General features: G+C 38.9%; 1 protein-coding gene across 1 annotated transcript in view; it reads right to left on the reverse strand.

The window, feature by feature from the left end:
* Positions 1 to 12,855, reverse strand: part of MACROD2 (mono-ADP ribosylhydrolase 2) — a 1,602,185-nt gene that overhangs the window by 1,096,752 nt on the left and 492,578 nt on the right. The window lies entirely within an intron of this gene.

Here is a 12,855-nt window from a genome sequence, read left to right on the forward strand (position 1 = left end):
CTCACTCCTCCAGAGCCTGTAGCATCAGCTTCTGTTTTAAAAACCAAAGGCATGCTCTGACTGTGGCTGTGTCAGAGTCCAAGTCAGTATGCATCAAAAAGTACCAGCATTCACAAAGCGAAATAACATTTTACTACTAAAAAGAAATTCAGTTCTCCCATTTAAATGGGTTCTGTACATGAGGTAGATAGAACAACCTAGAATAAGCACACACAGTATTGATCAGTCACTTTTTCCCTCAAAGTCACAAATGGATATTTGGCTAACTGCACATCCATCTCTCTCTTAATACATACACGCACACACATAAATGGTTTCACTGTAAATGAACAAGTTTACTCATCTACGGCCAAGCATAATTGAATAGTTGAATGATACTCGGCTTTACACATGGGACTTTTGTTGTATCTTAACACCAGACATTTAATTACAATATAGAAGGTCTATTATTCAATTTTTGAAACAGTTCTATGAAAACTAGTTTATAATATCTTAAAATATAATGCATTGACACATAATAAATATAGCATGTGGACCCTTATATGGATAAAAGATGCTAAAAGTAGATGTTCCATGTCCTGTAGTGTATGGATATGAATCCCCCCCGCACACACACATAAACACATTACAGTTAAAGCTCATCTCCCCAAGATTGCTCATACTGTTATTTTAATATAAAGGTAACCCTAACTTTTAGGTTTAAGATTTTGTGGTGAGACTAGATAATCGCGCAAAACAAAATAGGTTTCAGGGAGTTGTAGGAATACATAGTACTAGGATGTGTGCTTGTAAATATTTCTGTGCATATACAATTCAACTTGTAAAATTGTTTTCTTTGTAATAAAAACAAATCCTCTTGGTCAAATTAATATGCTCAAGTCACTGGTCCAACTTCCTCTGATACAAATGGGTAAACAGATCTCACATGCTGCTGCAAAGTCCTGTGCAACCTATTTGTGAACAACAAGTTGTAAGCTTTATTCTTCTCCATAAAGTCTGAGCTGTTTGAGCCCAAAGGATACACAAACCAAAATCTCCTCCGTCAACAGGTTTACAAGAGAGCTGAGAACACAGGAGGCAGCATCCCCATTCGGTAAAAAAGTATCACAGCGAACATCATCAAATTATTTATTTTAATGAAACTCGATTAAAAAAAAAAAAAACAACCTGAGCTTGGGAATCAGGTTTCACCATTTACTCCACCTCCTTGGGGGAAGGACTTCACTATCAAGTGAGTATACTTTAGTTGGCCAGCTGAGGACAGTTTCCTGGTCACTGAAGTTAAGTCTCATCCTTTGTGCTTTGTTTCACACTAACTTTGGTGTGTGTCAGTGGGTGGTGGTCAGCAGTGGTCCATGCTCATGTCCACACTTGGGTTTGTGCATCGGTCTGATCCAGAAAGATCCTCTAGCTTCCCACCTTTAAATTGCTTGGTCTCAGCACCCTTCTCTTACATGCAAATACAGTGGTATTGTTGGCAGAAGTCCCTCAGAAGTGATCCCTCACCCGCCACAAACTCCCCCAGTGGTCCTCCCTCCTACACATCCCCTCACCCACCTCCTTGAGCAGTCCACAATCTCTGTGCCCTGGAGCACATGGGTTCCCCAGCCCAGTATTCCAAAACCCAATCTTCCAGTGGGGTAGTGTGCTGGCCTGGAGCTCTGCCCACCCATTAGGGTCCCAAGCTCCTGGCATGTATGCTGGCCTGGGACCTTGCCTCTCTGCCCACCCAAGATTCAGGCCCATTCAAAATTCTCCAAATACGATCCACCAGTGCACCATGCCAGAATGCTAACCTGGTGCTCTCCTTCCTTCCTTTTGCCCCCACTTCCTCTGCCCTGCCAAGCACATGGGGGAAATCCCCAGTCTTGTTCTAGCTGCCTTGGTGCAAGCCCCCAGCTCCCTGCGAGCCCCCAGCAGCACCATCCCCTAGATCCCCTGAGAGCCCACACCTCCAGGCCCACACAAATCTACTTCCTGGGTGTTGGAACAAAGCGCAAAGGCCTCCCATAGGGTATTAAAACATTGATACCATATGTATTAATTAAATGGCAGAATAAAAAATGAGAATGAGAGAGAAGAAAACACAGGATAGGTGATGGTTAATCTCAAAATGGATATAAACAACAGGATATTGCTTGGATTATGATATTAACCTGTTTAAGGTAAAGGGTTTATTGCCCGTGAAAGACTGCTATTGTATTTAAGGAAAGGTTTCAGTATTAACTGTTAGTTGAAGTATGGTTCCCTAAATGTTGCCTCCTCTTTTGCACATAGCTACATGGACGGATCTCCTAACTCTACGATACTGCAAATCGAAAGCTGATCAGTATTAAGGGACACATCTTCATGTGGAGCTTCTCAGTATTTCATCACTAATTTCATTCACCCATCTTCTCAGACGGCGAGCACTACTGAGAGGAAGAAGCCAAGATAACTTAAGAATCTTCCAACTGTAACTAGGACGTCCTAGACTGGAAGCGCAGTCTTGTCAGCCCACCCAGCAGAACAGGTAGCACTTCTGCTTCCCGCCTCTTCAGGATACATCCCGCAGATTTCCTTGGGGAACACATAGAGCCCTACCGCCTATCAACTCACTCCAAAATTCTAACTTCCCCACACTGCTTTCCCAAATGCTTCCACAGACTGAACAAAGTTGCTGAATTTCACATTCACAAAACATATTACAATGCAGAGGGAATATGTATGTGGCATGCTGAGATCAGAATACATGAAAGATGACATGCATGCTCCTAAGACACACTGCATCAAGTACAAAAGTGACATTAAAGCAGGAACAAAATCTCCTGGACATGCAGGGAAAGGCATCATGTGTCATGATACAAGATGATAAAAACTAAGCATCTGTACTGGAAAGGGATTTCTAAACTAGGGACTTGTGGTCCACAGACCTTCACATGGGTAAGTGCAATACAGATACCATTTGAAGGCAAATTTATAAAAAATACAGCTAAAATTATCTCTGACAATCTTCCCTAAGCAGAATAAATGCAGGGAGAGAATAAATCTTCCCTCAAAATGTCACAGGTAGGAAGAGGAAAGCTTCTTAAGGCCTTAGGAAATTACAGGGATTTCACAAATAGCATATGATTACATGGTGGGTGATGGGGGTAAACTCCAGGTAGCTCCGAAAAAGGAAAGAACTAATGCGAAACACACTCCCTAGTACAGCAGAGTTTGAACGGCTCTGCTATAGATGTAAATAAGAAATTACCTCTACTTCACTTAGCACACTGCATTACCACAGGAGAGAAGCTGAGTTAATCCTTATTCTCCCGTGACACAAATGAAAACAACAATTCCTATCTGTGAAAAACATGTGGACTGCAAGTGTAATGATTAAAAAGCACTTCACAAATAGAGGGTAGTAGGTAAATAGTCATACCCAATTCTGTGCTTCAGTTACGTGTTCCTTTCCTCTTAGTGGTTTCTGGTTTTGCTTTGTTTTACTAAACAGAAGTGGTGCTCTTGGATTCTTATCCACCTACCTAACTCTAGGAAGTTTCCATTCATAATGGTTTGTCCCATCCTGCATGCTGCCAATGCCAAGGCATAGTGAAGGAATATGGTGGACTATCTTGAACTTAGAAGCACTGGCTAGGCGTAAAATTATCCCATGTCCTATTTTCTGTAACCTTCCATTTTACACCTCCCCTTCAACCCAGCAGATCACACACTGAGAAAACGTCATACACACCAGCCACTCGTTATCTCAGGATTTCTACAGGTTTGCAATTTGGGACTGGCTTAGCTGCGTGACTCTGGCCTCACCTCCTCCATGAAGTTGCAGTCAAGCTGTAAGCCACAGCTACAGATATCTGAGACCTTCACTAAGAACGAGCTGATGAGGTAAACTTACTTCTGTGCCATTGGACTGACTTCACTGACACTGTTGCAGGTGAGTCTCAGTTCCTGACCCAAAAGGACTTCTGAGATGCGTGACCACATGATGACTGGCTCACACGTGCTGACAGCTGCCTCATGACATGAAAAAGTTTCCGTCAGAAGACAGTGTGTAGTGGGTTGAATGGTGACTCAAAAAGATATGCACATGTCCTGAGTGCTGGAAGTTACTTGGAAAAAGAGTCTGTGTAGATTTAAGATCTCAAGAACTTGAGATCCACTGAAACGCATTGTTTGAAGAGAAGGGAAGTGGGGGAAGACACAATGAGACACAGGGAGGTTGCTGCTTAAACATGAGAGTGGAGGTTGAAGTTCTGCTTACAGCAGCCATGGAATCCTCAGAGTCACCAAGAACTGGATGAGGGAAGGGCGAGCGCTCTCCTCACTGCTTTAAGGAGGAACGTGGCCCTGAGGATTCCTTGTGCAGACTCCACGCTTCCAGAACCAAAAGCAAGTATGTTCCTGCTGTTTTAAGCCATCAAGTTATAGATTTCTGTTAGAGCAGCTCTCAGAAACCAATATTGAGAGAGTAAGAGCACGGTACGGCTCTCCTGATGGAAGCCACGGAGCTTTATAAGCCTATTTCGGTAGTTTCCAGCACTTCCACATGTACTATTGATTTAAAGGAAGCTGTGGTGAAAGAGAGAAGGATTCAGCTTTACCCTTCTAGGGGTAAAATATTAAAAACTTTTTGCACATGATAGTTAAAGTAGATCGGTCATCATCTGAAATTCCACAACATAACTTTTGAAGTATCCTTATTTTTTTTTTTCTCTCTAAAGGCAATAACCTGAAAAAAGGCAGGAGTGAATGAATGGGTCCTGAGGGTAACATAGGATTTTCATTCATTTCTGTCTGTGACAGCGATCGCTTCCATGCACACTCTAAAGGAGGTCTGTCATAAACACAGGACGATGAGTATAGACAGAGACTGGAAGAGGCATCTTGGCAGGCAGACCACTGGAAGACTCTGGAAATGGCTTACCACCTGCGGGAAAGCTGAGCCGTCTTTCTGAGCCTCAGCCTTATGTGTAAAATCACAAGGCCCGATTAGTTGATTATTAAATTACCTATCAGCACCCTCAGCATCAGTATTTTTTTTTTTTACTTCCCCAGCCAGACTAAAATTTCACAGACATCAGTCCTTACATAGAATATTTGTACCCAGCAAGAACAACTGGAAAATTCACGGACTCTCAATGTTGCACACAGTGGGGGTAATTTTTAGCCCAGGGCTAATGGGCTTTGACTGTAGGTGTAGTGGTTTTGCTCTGGATAGAAGAATGGCTCTCAGTTCACATATCCCAAGACAAGCCTTTCCGGACCACTGCAGGAAAGGTAGTCCTCTGCCTTTACTCTCTGTTCTATCTCCACGCTTTATCTTTCTCACCATCTTTACCCATATCTCAGATCTTCAATTTTTTGTAAATGTGGTCCTAATTGCCTCTCTGTGCTGGAAGGTAAGACATGAGAGAATGTCAGTCGCTCTCTCTATGTTATTTCACATTCTAGAAGGACATGATCATTCAGAGTAAGCACACAATAAACACAGGTTGAATCAGTAATAATAATAAAACCACGTGTCTCTTTGATGTTACACAGTTGTAAAAGATGAGTTTGAGTATACTCCACTATATAGTGGAGGAATATTGCCCCTTTCTATGCTACCAGACAGGGCAGAATATGCTCACACTCAGAGGCTGAAGGACTTTACCGAACAACTAGAATATCCTGAGTGCAGAAGACTCTTCGTGTCTCATGTCACACATTGATATTCAGTGTTCTTGACACAGAATCAATCTTCTCTCCCATTGCACAGAGCCGGGTTCCATCAATGTTTTCAGTTGTATAATGCCTCTAATGAAGCCATAAAGAGGTCTTGTATTTAATCTTTGGGATTAGTGATTAATCGTGAGGATAACTGAAACATTTACTAATTGCTGTGTGCTGTCCATTTTTTAATAAAATCATATATGTTGGTAAATAGCTTGAGGGACATTTAGCACAAGGCTATAAATCTTCAGTAAACTCAGCACGCACCATTTATTTCAATAAATGTATTCTACTCTCTCTGTGCATTAACTACTATAGCTCTGAGATTAACCTTTCCTGTTTGCTTGAACCTGACCTCAAAGAATCCCAAATTACTCAAAGCCATTCTGATCGCTTTAATTTATGAGAACACCTTCAAATATGCATTTTTTTTAAATCCTGAAAATGATTATCCTGCACAACAGTGGCTCTCTTTTGAATCTTGGCTGATAACTCTGATTAAAAACATCCAAAGGCTGATGACTCCCACTGCGGTTAATGTCAGTGTCACTGCTAACTACTTATCTCACAGCAGGAACTGCCTTCAAGAACCTATTTACATTATTACTCAGAATTGATTTACACTGTGACTTCCTATTGATCACATAAGGGAAAGAAGGTACAGTGTCTTCTGAAAGCCGCCTAACATGGAAAGCAACGCAAGCAAAGCGCAACCACGTTCAATAAGAGGACAACTGAAATTTGAGTGGTTTGAGTTTATGATGAGTTTAAAAAAATCAAGCAAAATAAGATAAAATGCTAAGGTGGTATGTGGATAAATTAACCAAATTTTGCCCGAGACTTTTCCTGTGCTCAGATCTTGGAACAAGAAGCATATTTATTAATGGGATAACAGAAATGTTGAAAGCAGCAGTGGCACAAGCTCTGAAGTTCTTTGAAATTATGTGTTCCATGTTGAGTAATTTCTTGGTTGGCTTCCTACACTGGTATCTGATGACAAAGGAGAAGAAGAGAAAAAAAAGATGCTTTGTGTAAAGACGCAGCAAGAACCAATGCTAAGCAGAGTACTCTATAGGATGCTAAACATCCCTGGGGTGAAACAGGCAAGCGAGACTCCCAGCCTCCTTGAAATGTTATTCTGTTTGAGAAGTTAGACCATAAACAAACAATCACACAATGAGTCCATTATTTGTGAGATTGTTACAGAGGAAAAGAAGCTTATGTCAGAATTCTCTTCCAAGAAACCCTAACCTGTGACCCAAAAAGATGCTTGTGTTATTCAACCCAAAAGGGCACAGACGAGGAATCCAAAGACAAAGATGCTACTCGAGATTCCACTACTTTCTAGAGTGAAAGTCCTCACCCCTGACCAGGTCAGTAGAGTTCATGGAGGATTTAATAAGCCACAGAATGCAATTCAATGGTTCTGGAGTATGGGGCATGGGAATTTGCATCTTTAACAAATTTTAACAAATTTTCAGGTTCTTCTGTTGCAGCTACCAGACTGAGGACCTCTTGGTGAGACTTACTGTTCTGGCTTTTACAATCTCTCTACCCGCTCTAACTTCCACTTTCAATATGCGGATCATTCAGCTTGTAAAACATATGCAATTACAATATAAGTGAAAGAGGTGGTAATTATGGAGAAATAGTTTTAAATATAAACTAAGTTCCTAAAGCATCAAAGGAGTAAATGAGTCAATGGGAGTTGAATTAGGAGGAACAAATGTCACTGTCCTTTTTAGGAAGAAAGATGATTTTATGTTCTTCAGAGGCCATTTTTCTCTTCAAGTGATACATCATTTAGTTATAGAAGTTTATGAGGGCCCTCTGGACTCCAGCAGAGCCTGGCAGAGTCATATCTTGAGCAGTATGCCCACTCCACCACTTGCACAATCAGACACCTGCTGTGAGAACCCATGATGGCCAAAATCAGGTCACGCTTTGCAAAGGGCGGATTCATAAACATCTTCTCAACTACCTTAGAAATTGCATCTCCTCTGGACTGCAGGTTCCCTTTCAGCACATTAGCTAACCTCATTGGAGGAAGCAAAGCATAAAGATTTACTGCCTAACACTCCAGCGGTTTTAAGCTACACTCCATCGAGAAACTAGATGGACTGGCTTCCTGGTTCTGGAACTCTTGAGAATAATTATTATTTTTATATTTTTCCCCATAGTAATATTATTATTTTAAAGGTTTCAGTTAATCCTTCTGAGGCACTTTTCTCTTGTGACAACTGAAACAAGAGTCCCTGGAGATAGCAAGTACTGTAGTTCTACCTTTGTCAAGCATGATTTCAATAAATCACATATAGCTGACAAAGTTTGATAAAAAAAAAAAAACTAACCTCACCAAATTTCACCTGCCTCCTTTATAGAGAGTGGGCTCTGCTGCAGATCCAGGTTGACAACGTATTTTGTGAAAGCTTAGATAGTAAATATTTCATGTCTTATGTCCACATAACACCTGTAGCAACTCTGTCGCATGAAAGTAGCCACAGGCAATATGGAAACAAATGGACATGACTCCATTTACAAAAGCAGATAACACAGACAGCTACCACCTGTGAAAGGAACACCCCACCAGCTCATGACTCTGACACAGTTAGGTCATGGGAGCAACAAACTTAGCCTCTCCATATCACCACTTCTCTTTGTGCTGAAGAAAAATATCACTGTTTGCATGTCACATTCTAATAGGAATTTCAAAAGGTTCCTTGGGTGAATGGTTCAGAGCACCAAGGAATAAAGACATTATTGATTATTATCAACAATTACCTTTAAAACTACTATCATCTGATTATGATTGCACTGGGAATACAATAAGGCATTTGATTCAGACCACTAGTTCAAACACATCATGCTGTGGTCCCTCTCCCTATAGTTTTCCTTTAAATGGTAACAACAAACAAAAACAAACAAAACAAAATCACCATGAGTTGCATGCTTGTATCAGCCTTTGGTACAATCCGAGATAAATAGAAGGAATAATAGAAACAGCCCCTACAGTTTTAGATTTAGTATTTTCTCATTTATCCTAAGATTATTCGTACCTAAATTCTAGAAATGCAGTATTGTAAACAACAGACATTTGAGCTATGCTGAGAATCAGCAAATAACACAGTCTCTTTATTTTTATCTTTTCTTCTTGAGCAGTTCCATTGACGGTAAAGCTCTTAGAAATGAGACTTTGGAACTAAATATATGTTAAAATATGATGTTAAAAATACAGTGGATAATTGACACTCATTTTGTCATTTTAGGAATATTAGCATAACTTTTATTTTACTTCCCTACCCACCAGCAAAACCAACCAGCTTGCAACTTTTAATAATTACCTCATTTGAAAGACATTTCTTGAATACTAATTATAAATAGGGCACCGTGTTAGACAGGTAGAAAGTTCACATAGATGACAATAAAATGTAGCAAGCGTAAAGTGCTCTCAGTGAGTTGTTGATGCAATCTTTGGAGTTGAAAGAAAAACGAAGTCACTTTTAGCTGAAGTGATAATAGAAGACTTGTTTCATAGCAGGTGTGATGTATGAATTGAATCTGGAAGCAAAGAAAGAGCTTTCTATGCAGCACCAGACTTCATGCACACACATCCATTAGGAAGAGTTCATATTGTTAAAAAGGTTGTGAGAAGTTCATGATATGACGGTAAGTTATGGAAAGCCAAAGATAACGTGAGCAAGTCTGGGATTCAGGACAATCCCATGGCAAGCCTTTGAGATGAGTTGAGTTATATATTATTCATTAACTTAACATGATCTTGTAAGACCTCTGAATTAGTCATTTCTATAAGCTGTATGGATTCAGCAATAAGCAAAAAAACTTGCAAAGAATAGTCTTTTCACTTATTCTCACAGATATAATAATAAACAAAAAAGTTAAATATAAACGACAGTATATATTTGAAGTTTTAAACCAATAGATAATTGAGTATAACTAAGGAAAAAAAAGGGGGGACTGTGAACATTATTTCACAGTGACACCTAAAATTATATTTAACCATAAGGTAACTATGAATTCTAGAAAAATAGAATCCTGCACAGAAAGAATGTCATTGCAAAAGAATAGGAGATGATGTCAGAGAGGTTAGGTCACATGATGGACATCCTTATAGGCAACTGCAAAGACACCTACTTAGGTATGTTAATCACGGTGATGCCACAGAATAGATTGCAGAATTAAAAAGGTTTATAAATAGAGACAACAGTCAAAATGTACCAAAATAATACATCCATCTAATCTGCATTCATTCATTTTAATTTGGCACATACTTAGAAACATTATTGACCTATAACTGTGACGTGAATAGACGTGTTGTTTGCCTGAATTGATCATATGGTGGCATGATGAAAGCATAGATAGCAATGTTCACATACTGATAAGATTTGAGACATTTATAGAAATCTAAACGTTCTTATAATCAGAAAGACTTCTAATATAGAAGACCCCCACATAGAGGATTCAATGAATACACAGTTCATCTACTTCCTAAGTCATTTCTTTTGGAGTAGCCATTTCTTCTGAAAACAACAACAAAGACTGGATATTCTTATGTCAAAGGAAATCACTCAAAAGATCCAAACATCACAGAATAAACTAAGTATTTACAGCTTAGCATCTCACCAAGCATGAGGAGCCACAAAACACAGATTGTAAGCAGAAGTAGTTCTAATACAAACATTAAGGAATAGATCAATTTAGAAAAAAAAAAAACTTAAAAAAAAAGTTTGCATGTAACAGACAATAGCATTTGCCAAACAAATTGCCGATGCATGAAGATATTATCACTTGTGGCTCGATGACTGGCTTGAAGAGCCCCATAATGATAAACCCGCTGTCTCAGAGGCGAGATGGGAGCTAGTTTCTGCTGTCAAACTGTCATGGAATTATTAAATTTAGAGGGGGGAAATGACCTAAACAATGTGTAATGAGCTCCCTTTTCATTTCTCCACTACAAAAGCACATCTGTGAATTGTTAATGACTCTGAAATGGATGAACCAAATTGATGAGAAAGAAAAACATGTTTCAGGAACAGGGAAAAAGAAAAGAAAAACACACAATTGTTATGAAACATAATTTAAAATAGAAAGGCACGCAAAAGGACTATGAAATACTATCTAGTGCCATAGAAATGCAAGCTATTACTAGGTATTCTCATATTGTTTTCCTTCACGATCGTAATATAAATCATTAATCTTTTAAAATACAGAAAAATATCTAGACCTTCCACAAACATTCCATGTTTTGCAACTTTTATGAGGTGTCACTGCCATAGCTGTCTGTTAATTTCTATTTCACATTATTTTTTTCTAAACATAACCTGTGGGCTGCAGGTCACGTGGATTCTTTATCAAGTCCTATGCAATGACTTTCCATGCCTAGAACCTTGGGTCTGTCTACCAGACACTTGCAGCAGGAACACCATGAAAATTATGGTTTAGTTTAAAGATGCGATCCAATGAGGTGAATTCTGCAAAGTACGAGATTGACATATTGATCGTTAGGCCTTAGCACCTAGTACTGCACATTGTTCAATAACTCTCAAATAAATGAATGAAATTGAAGGAAAGTTCAACAGGAATGCCAATGGAAGCAGGCACATTGTGCTCCATTTTAGTTGATCACATTTAGGGATTCTACATTCAAATCCTTTCAAAATGCCCAGAAATGAAGAAGCTTTTAGCTGTGTTGTGAGAAATCAGAGAAAAACAGTCAAGCAACAGGGAGCTGCATCTACTGATTAAATTACAATGCAAATTTGAAAATCAGTAAGTACTTACTTGTACTCAGAGTCAGCTATATAATAAAAGTATCATGGTGTTAAAAAGAAAAAAAAATGGACCAATATTTATAAATACAATACTATATAGTATAAAGAGGGGAACCATCTTCAATATTGACAGCACTAGTTCTGTGAATTAGGGCAAAACTACTAAACACTGAACCACTGTACAGAAACAAAAAGTACTCAACATTATATATTCCAAGTAAGAGATTGTTCGCATAAAACACTAACCACGAATAAAAGAAAACGAAACTATTAAAGGCAGTTATAGATAATATATTCTCAATACCAACTCACTATGAGCAACACATAATTTATTATTATGCTTATTAAGACAAATATTATTTTAATATCTTGCTATTTGTAATTCCCCAAGTTTAAATACGAATAACCCTTAAAATGTAATATGCTTTGTAATTATACTTAGTCATGGGAAATTACGTCCACACAGAATCCAAACAGCATCCTATAGATTGTTTCCTGTTTCAGAGACACTCTGTTGTAAAAGGCAGCCTCACTTTTACACAAAAAATGATTCACAGATTTAAGCAATGTAAGAGGTTGAACTGAATAGCGCACTAAACAAGTCGTTGCTTCAATGCACAATGTTACCTTATATGTTACCTTATATGTTACCTTAATGTATAACACCTTAGTGTTGTAATATAACACTATCTCCATCTCTAACTCCAGAAGGCAATGTGACTCAAATGAAAGAAGGAACGAGAGGGGGAGAGGAGGGGAGGGGAGGGGACGAGGGAGGAGAGGAGAGGAGGGAAGGGGAGAAAAAAAGGAAGAAAGAAGAAGAAACAAAAACTGCTTTTAACCAGCTTCTCTCTCAGTGTTTTTACTTCACGTCACTCCACCCAGTTGGCTAAATGACTAAGCAACCGGATCAATCAAATGCAATACTTCTCTCTATTCCAATATAATGAAAATTTTGACCATTTTGCATTCAAGGAGCAAATACATTCTCACACTGACAACCACATTCCACTGGTTTTTCCTGAAAGCAGAACGTGACAGATGCCTTGGCTGTAATTGCCAATCAGCCATTACATGGCAGCTGCAAACACATACATCACTTTGATCTCCTTTGCTCTGCACACATCCACAATCAAGAAATCTGAACAAGAAATAAGAAATTGGCATCATTTCCAGAAGCTTGTCACTCCGTAGCACTTAAATACCCTAATGTATATTTTGCCCATATTTTTATTTCCCTGTTTCAGAGGCATTCTTTGTTCAAGACCTGAACAAACATTACCTGCAGTTAAACAACATACATATGCATGTGTATTTAGAAAACATCTTATTGCTATATATGCAAGCTCATTTAAATTAAATGTCATCA

This window comes from Ochotona curzoniae, unplaced genomic scaffold (assembly GCF_017591425.1).
Source record: "Ochotona curzoniae isolate NIBS_2020 unplaced genomic scaffold, NIBS_Ocur_1.0 contig_3520, whole genome shotgun sequence".
NCBI lineage: Eukaryota > Metazoa > Chordata > Mammalia > Lagomorpha > Ochotonidae > Ochotona > Ochotona curzoniae.